Consider the following 5,000-nt stretch of genomic DNA (forward strand, 5'->3'; position numbering starts at 1 on the left):
CGTTGCCAGGCTGGTATGGCCGTACGAAATAAGTTGACAACCATAGGCTACTTATCCATATACAGATTTAGCAATTGACAATGCAAGGTAGTCTCTCTCTCTCGTGTCAAAATGAAAACAGCTTCCAGCCCCTTTCATGAAGGACTACTTGTGCATATTGCAAGATTTCAGTTTCTAAGTGAATGAGCAAAAGAGCATACAGCACCTGGTATTCCCAGGCGGTCTCCCATCCAAGTACTAACCAGGCCCGACCCTGCTTAGCTTCCGAGATCAGGCGTTGCCAGGCTGGTATGGCCGTACGAAATAAGTTGACAACCATAGGCTACTTATCCATATACAGATTTAGCAATTGACAATGCAAGGTGGTCTCTCTCTCTCTCTCTCGTGTCAAAATGAAAACAGCTTCCAGCCCCTTTCATGAAGGACTACTTGTGCATATTGCAAGATTTCAGTTTCTAAGTGAATGAGCAAAAGAGCATACAGCACCTGGTATTCCCAGGCGGTCTCCCATCCAAGTACTAACCAGGCCCGACCCTGCTTAGCTTCCGAGATCAGACGAGATCGGGCGTTGCCAGGCTGGTATGGCCGTACGAAATAAGTTGACAACCATAGGCTACTTATCCATATACAGATTTAGCAATTGACAATGCAAGGTAGTCTCTCTCTATCTCTCTCTCTCTCTCTCTCGTGTCAAAATGAAAACAGCTTCCAGCCCCTTTCATGAAGGACTACTTGTGCATATTGCAAGATGTCAGTTTCTAAGTGAATGAGCAAAAGAGCATACAGCACCTGGTATTCCCAGGCGGTCTCCCATCCAATTACTAACCAGACCCGACCCTGCTTAGCTTCCGAGATCAGACGAGATCGGGCGTTGCCAGGCTGGTATGGCCGTACAAAATAAGTTGACAACCATAGGCTACTTATCCATATACAGATTTAGCAATTGACAATGCAAGGTGGTCTCTCCCTCTCTCTCTCTCTCTCTCGTGTCAAAATGAAAACAGCTTCCAGCCCCTTTCATGAAGGACTACTTGTGCATATTGCAAGATTTCAGTTTCTAAGTGAATGAGCAAAAGAGCATACAGCACCTGGTATTCCCAGGCGGTCTCCCATCCAAGTACTAACCAGGCCCGACCCTGCTTAGCTTCCGAGATCAGACGAGATCGGGCGTTGCCAGGCTGGTATGGCCGTACAAAATAAGTTGACAACCATAGGCTACTTATCCATATACAGATTTAGCAATTGACAATGCAAGGTGGTCTCTCTCTCTCTCTCTCTCTCTCTCTCTCTCTCTCGTGTCAAAATGAAAACAGCTTCCAGCCCCTTTCATGAAGGACTACTTGTGCATATTGCAAGATTTCAGTTTCTAAGTGAATGAGCAAAAGAGCATACAGCACCTGGTATTCCCAGGCGGTCTCCCATCCAAGTACTAACCAGGCCCGACCCTGCTTAGCTTCCGAGATCAGACGAGATCGGGCGTTGCCAGGCTGGTATGGCCGTACTAAATAAGTTGACAACCATAGGCTACTTATCCATATACAGATTTAGCAATTGACAATGCAAGGTGGTCTCTCTCTCTCTCTCGTGTCAAAATGAAAACAGCTTCCAGCCCCTTTCATGAAGGACTACTTGTGCATATTGCAAGATTTCAGTTTCTAAGTGAATGAGCAAAAGAGCATACAGCACCTGGTATTCCCAGGCGGTCTCCCATCCAAGTACTAACCAGGCCCGACCCTGCTTAGCTTCCGAGATCAGACGAGATCGGGCGTTGCCAGGCTGGTATGGCCGTACGAAATAAGTTGACAACCATAGGCTACTTATCCATATACAGATTTAGCAATTGACAATGCAAGGTAGTCTCTCTCTCTCTCTCTCTCTCTCGTGTCAAAATGAAAACAGCTTCCAGCCCCTTTAATGAAGGACTACTTGTGCATATTGCAAGATTTCAGTTTCTAAGTGAATGAGCAAAAGAGCATACAGCACCTGGTATTCCCAGGCGGTCTCCCATCCAAGTACTAACCAGGCCCGACCCTGCTTAGCTTCCGAGATCAGACGAGATCGGGCGTTGCCAGGCTGGTATGGCCGTACGAAATAAGTTGACAACCATAGGCTACTTATCCATATACAGATTTAGCAATTGACAATGCAAGGTGGTCTCTCTCTCTCTCTCTCTCTCTCTCTCGTGTCAAAATGAAAACAGCTTCCAGCCCCTTTCATGAAGGACTACTTGTGCATATTGCAAGATGTCAGTTTATAAGTGAATGAGCAAAAGAGCATACAGCACCTGGTATTCCCAGGCGGTCTCCCATCCAATTACTAACCAGGCCCAACCCTGCTTAGCTTCCGAGATCAGACGAGATCAGGCGTTGCCAGGCTGGTATGGCCGTACAAAATAAGTTGACAACCATAGGCTACTTATCCATATACAGATTTAGCAATTGACAATGCAAGGTAGTCTCTCTCTCTCTCTCGTGTCAAAATGAAAACAGCTTCCAGCCCCTTTCATGAAGGACTACTTGTGCATATTGCAAGATTTCAGTTTCTAAGTGAATGAGCAAAAGAGCATACAGCACCTGGTATTCCCAGGCGGTCTCCCATCCAAGTACTAACCAGGCCCGACCCTGCTTAGCTTCCGAGATCAGATGAGATCGGGCGTTGCCAGGCTGGTATGGCCGTACGAAATAAGTTGACAACCATAGGCTACTTATCCATATACAGATTTAGCAATTGACAATGCAAGGTGGTCTCTCTCTCTCTCTCTCTCTCTCGTGTCAAAATGAAAACAGCTTCCAGCCCCTTTCATGAAGGACTACTTGTGCATATTGCAAGATGTCAGTTTCTAAGTGAATGAGCAAAAGAGCATACAGCACCTGGTATTCCCAGGCGGTCTCCCATCCAAGTACTAACCAGGCCCGACCCTGCTTAGCTTCCGAGATCAGACGAGATTGGGCGTTGCCAGGCTGGTATGGCCGTACAAAATAAGTTGACAACCATAGGCTACTTATCCATATACAGATTTAGCAGTTGACAATGCAAGGTAGTCTCTCTCTATCTCTCTCTCTCTCTCTCGTGTCAAAATGAAAACAGCTTCCAGCCCCTTTCATGAAGGACTACTTGTGCATATTGCAAGATGTCAGTTTCTAAGTGAATGAGCAAAAGAGCATACAGCACCTGGTATTCCCAGGCGGTCTCCCATCCAAGTACTAACCAGGCCCGACCCTGCTTAGCTTCCGAGATCAGACGAGATCGGGCGTTGCCAGGCTGGTATGGCCGTACAAAATAAGTTGACAACCATAGGCTACTTATCCATATACAGATTTAGCAATTGACAATGCAAGGTGGTCTCTCTCTCTCTCTCTCTCTCTCTCTCTCGTGTCAAAATGAAAACAGCTTCCAGCCCCTTTCATGAAGGACTACTTGTGCATATTGCAAGATTTCAGTTTCTAAGTGAATGAGCAAAAGAGCATACAGCACCTGGTATTCCCAGGCGGTCTCCCATCCAAGTACTAACCAGGCCCGACCCTGCTTAGCTTCCGAGATCAGACGAGATCGGGCGTTGCCAGGCTGGTATGGCCGTACTAAATAAGTTGACAACCATAGGCTACTTATCCATATACAGATTTAGCAATTGACAATGCAAGGTGGTCTCTCTCTCTCTCTCGTGTCAAAATGAAAACAGCTTCCAGCCCCTTTCATGAAGGACTACTTGTGCATATTGCAAGATTTCAGTTTCTAAGTGAATGAGCAAAAGAGCATACAGCACCTGGTATTCCCAGGCGGTCTCCCATCCAAGTACTAACCAGGCCCGACCCTGCTTAGCTTCCGAGATCAGACGAGATCGGGCGTTGCCAGGCTGGTATGGCCGTACGAAATAAGTTGACAACCATAGGCTACTTATCCATATACAGATTTAGCAATTGACAATGCAAGGTAGTCTCTCTCTCTCTCTCTCTCGTGTCAAAATGAAAACAGCTTCCAGCCCCTTTCATGAAGGACTACTTGTGCATATTGCAAGATTTCAGTTTCTAAGTGAATGAGCAAAAGAGCATACAGCACCTGGTATTCCCAGGCGGTCTCCCATCCAAGTACTAACCAGGCCCGACCCTGCTTAGCTTCCGAGATCAGACGAGATCGGGCGTTGCCAGGCTGGTATGGCCGTACTAAATAAGTTGACAACCATAGGCTACTTATCCATATACAGATTTAGCAATTGACAATGCAAGGTGGTCTCTCTCTCTCTCTCGTGTCAAAATGAAAACAGCTTCCAGCCCCTTTCATGAAGGACTACTTGTGCATATTGCAAGATTTCAGTTTCTAAGTGAATGAGCAAAAGAGCATACAGCACCTGGTATTCCCAGGCGGTCTCCCATCCAAGTACTAACCAGGCCCGACCCTGCTTAGCTTCCGAGATCAGACGAGATCGGGCGTTGCCAGGCTGGTATGGCCGTACGAAATAAGTTGACAACCATAGGCTACTTATCCATATACAGATTTAGCAATTGACAATGCAAGGTAGTCTCTCTCTCTCTCTCTCTCGTGTCAAAATGAAAACAGCTTCCAGCCCCTTTCATGAAGGACTACTTGTGCATATTGCAAGATTTCAGTTTCTAAGTGAATGAGCAAAAGAGCATACAGCACCTGGTATTTCCAGGCGGTCTCCCATCCAAGTACTAACCAGGCCCGACCCTGCTTAGCTTCCGAGATCAGACGAGATCGGGCGTTGCCAGGCTGGTATGGCCGTACGAAATAAGTTGACAACCATAGGCTACTTATCCATATACAGATTTAGCAATTGACAATGCAAGGTGGTCTCTCTCTCTCTCTCTCTCTCTCTCTCGTGTCAAAATGAAAACAGCTTCCAGCCCCTTTCATGAAGGACTACTTGTGCATATTGCAAGATGTCAGTTTATAAGTGAATGAGCAAAAGAGCATACAGCACCTGGTATTCCCAGGCGGTCTCCCATCCAATTACTAACCAGGCCCAACCCTGCTTAGCTTCC

General features: G+C 46.6%; 13 non-coding genes and 5 pseudogenes across 13 annotated transcripts in view; all 18 read right to left on the reverse strand.

Moving 5' to 3' along the window:
* Positions 1–27, reverse strand: part of LOC146225623 (5S ribosomal RNA) — a 119-nt gene extending 92 nt beyond the window's left edge. Inside the window, exon 1 of the ribosomal RNA XR_014748100.1 lies at positions 1–27. This exon is cut by the window's left edge and continues 92 nt beyond it. This is a non-coding gene — a ribosomal RNA (5S ribosomal RNA).
* Positions 28–193: 166 nt separating this feature from the next.
* On the reverse strand, positions 194–302 carry LOC146225624 (5S ribosomal RNA; annotated as a pseudogene).
* A 172-nt stretch (positions 303–474) lies between these two features.
* On the reverse strand, positions 475–593 carry LOC146225625 (5S ribosomal RNA). Its single transcript, XR_014748101.1, has one exon. It is a non-coding gene; the product is annotated as a 5S ribosomal RNA (ribosomal RNA).
* Positions 594–777: 184 nt separating this feature from the next.
* Positions 778–896, reverse strand: LOC146225626 (5S ribosomal RNA; annotated as a pseudogene).
* A 180-nt stretch (positions 897–1,076) lies between these two features.
* Positions 1,077–1,195, reverse strand: LOC146225627 (5S ribosomal RNA). Its single transcript, XR_014749313.1, has one exon. It is a non-coding gene; the product is annotated as a 5S ribosomal RNA (ribosomal RNA).
* Positions 1,196–1,385: 190 nt separating this feature from the next.
* LOC146225628 (5S ribosomal RNA) lies at positions 1,386–1,504 on the reverse strand. The gene has a single exon (XR_014749831.1). It is a non-coding gene; the product is annotated as a 5S ribosomal RNA (ribosomal RNA).
* Positions 1,505–1,674: 170 nt separating this feature from the next.
* Positions 1,675–1,793, reverse strand: LOC146225629 (5S ribosomal RNA). The gene has a single exon (XR_014748102.1). It is a non-coding gene; the product is annotated as a 5S ribosomal RNA (ribosomal RNA).
* A 178-nt stretch (positions 1,794–1,971) lies between these two features.
* LOC146225630 (5S ribosomal RNA) lies at positions 1,972–2,090 on the reverse strand. The gene has a single exon (XR_014748103.1). It is a non-coding gene; the product is annotated as a 5S ribosomal RNA (ribosomal RNA).
* A 182-nt stretch (positions 2,091–2,272) lies between these two features.
* On the reverse strand, positions 2,273–2,391 carry LOC146225631 (5S ribosomal RNA; annotated as a pseudogene).
* A 170-nt stretch (positions 2,392–2,561) lies between these two features.
* On the reverse strand, positions 2,562–2,680 carry LOC146225632 (5S ribosomal RNA). Its single transcript, XR_014747537.1, has one exon. It is a non-coding gene; the product is annotated as a 5S ribosomal RNA (ribosomal RNA).
* A 178-nt stretch (positions 2,681–2,858) lies between these two features.
* LOC146225633 (5S ribosomal RNA) lies at positions 2,859–2,977 on the reverse strand (annotated as a pseudogene).
* A 182-nt stretch (positions 2,978–3,159) lies between these two features.
* Positions 3,160–3,278, reverse strand: LOC146225634 (5S ribosomal RNA). Its single transcript, XR_014749314.1, has one exon. It is a non-coding gene; the product is annotated as a 5S ribosomal RNA (ribosomal RNA).
* Positions 3,279–3,462: 184 nt separating this feature from the next.
* On the reverse strand, positions 3,463–3,581 carry LOC146225635 (5S ribosomal RNA). The gene has a single exon (XR_014749832.1). It is a non-coding gene; the product is annotated as a 5S ribosomal RNA (ribosomal RNA).
* A 170-nt stretch (positions 3,582–3,751) lies between these two features.
* On the reverse strand, positions 3,752–3,870 carry LOC146225636 (5S ribosomal RNA). The gene has a single exon (XR_014748104.1). It is a non-coding gene; the product is annotated as a 5S ribosomal RNA (ribosomal RNA).
* A 174-nt stretch (positions 3,871–4,044) lies between these two features.
* Positions 4,045–4,163, reverse strand: LOC146225637 (5S ribosomal RNA). Its single transcript, XR_014749833.1, has one exon. It is a non-coding gene; the product is annotated as a 5S ribosomal RNA (ribosomal RNA).
* Positions 4,164–4,333: 170 nt separating this feature from the next.
* Positions 4,334–4,452, reverse strand: LOC146225638 (5S ribosomal RNA). The gene has a single exon (XR_014748105.1). It is a non-coding gene; the product is annotated as a 5S ribosomal RNA (ribosomal RNA).
* Positions 4,453–4,626: 174 nt separating this feature from the next.
* Positions 4,627–4,745, reverse strand: LOC146225639 (5S ribosomal RNA). The gene has a single exon (XR_014750037.1). It is a non-coding gene; the product is annotated as a 5S ribosomal RNA (ribosomal RNA).
* A 182-nt stretch (positions 4,746–4,927) lies between these two features.
* Positions 4,928–5,000, reverse strand: part of LOC146225640 (5S ribosomal RNA) — a 119-nt pseudogene continuing 46 nt past the window's right edge.

The sequence above is a fragment of the Hypomesus nipponensis genome, chromosome 25, assembly GCF_054491055.1.
Source record: "Hypomesus nipponensis isolate SF chromosome 25, ASM5449105v1, whole genome shotgun sequence".
In the NCBI taxonomy this organism is placed as follows: Eukaryota; Metazoa; Chordata; class Actinopteri; order Osmeriformes; family Osmeridae; genus Hypomesus; species Hypomesus nipponensis.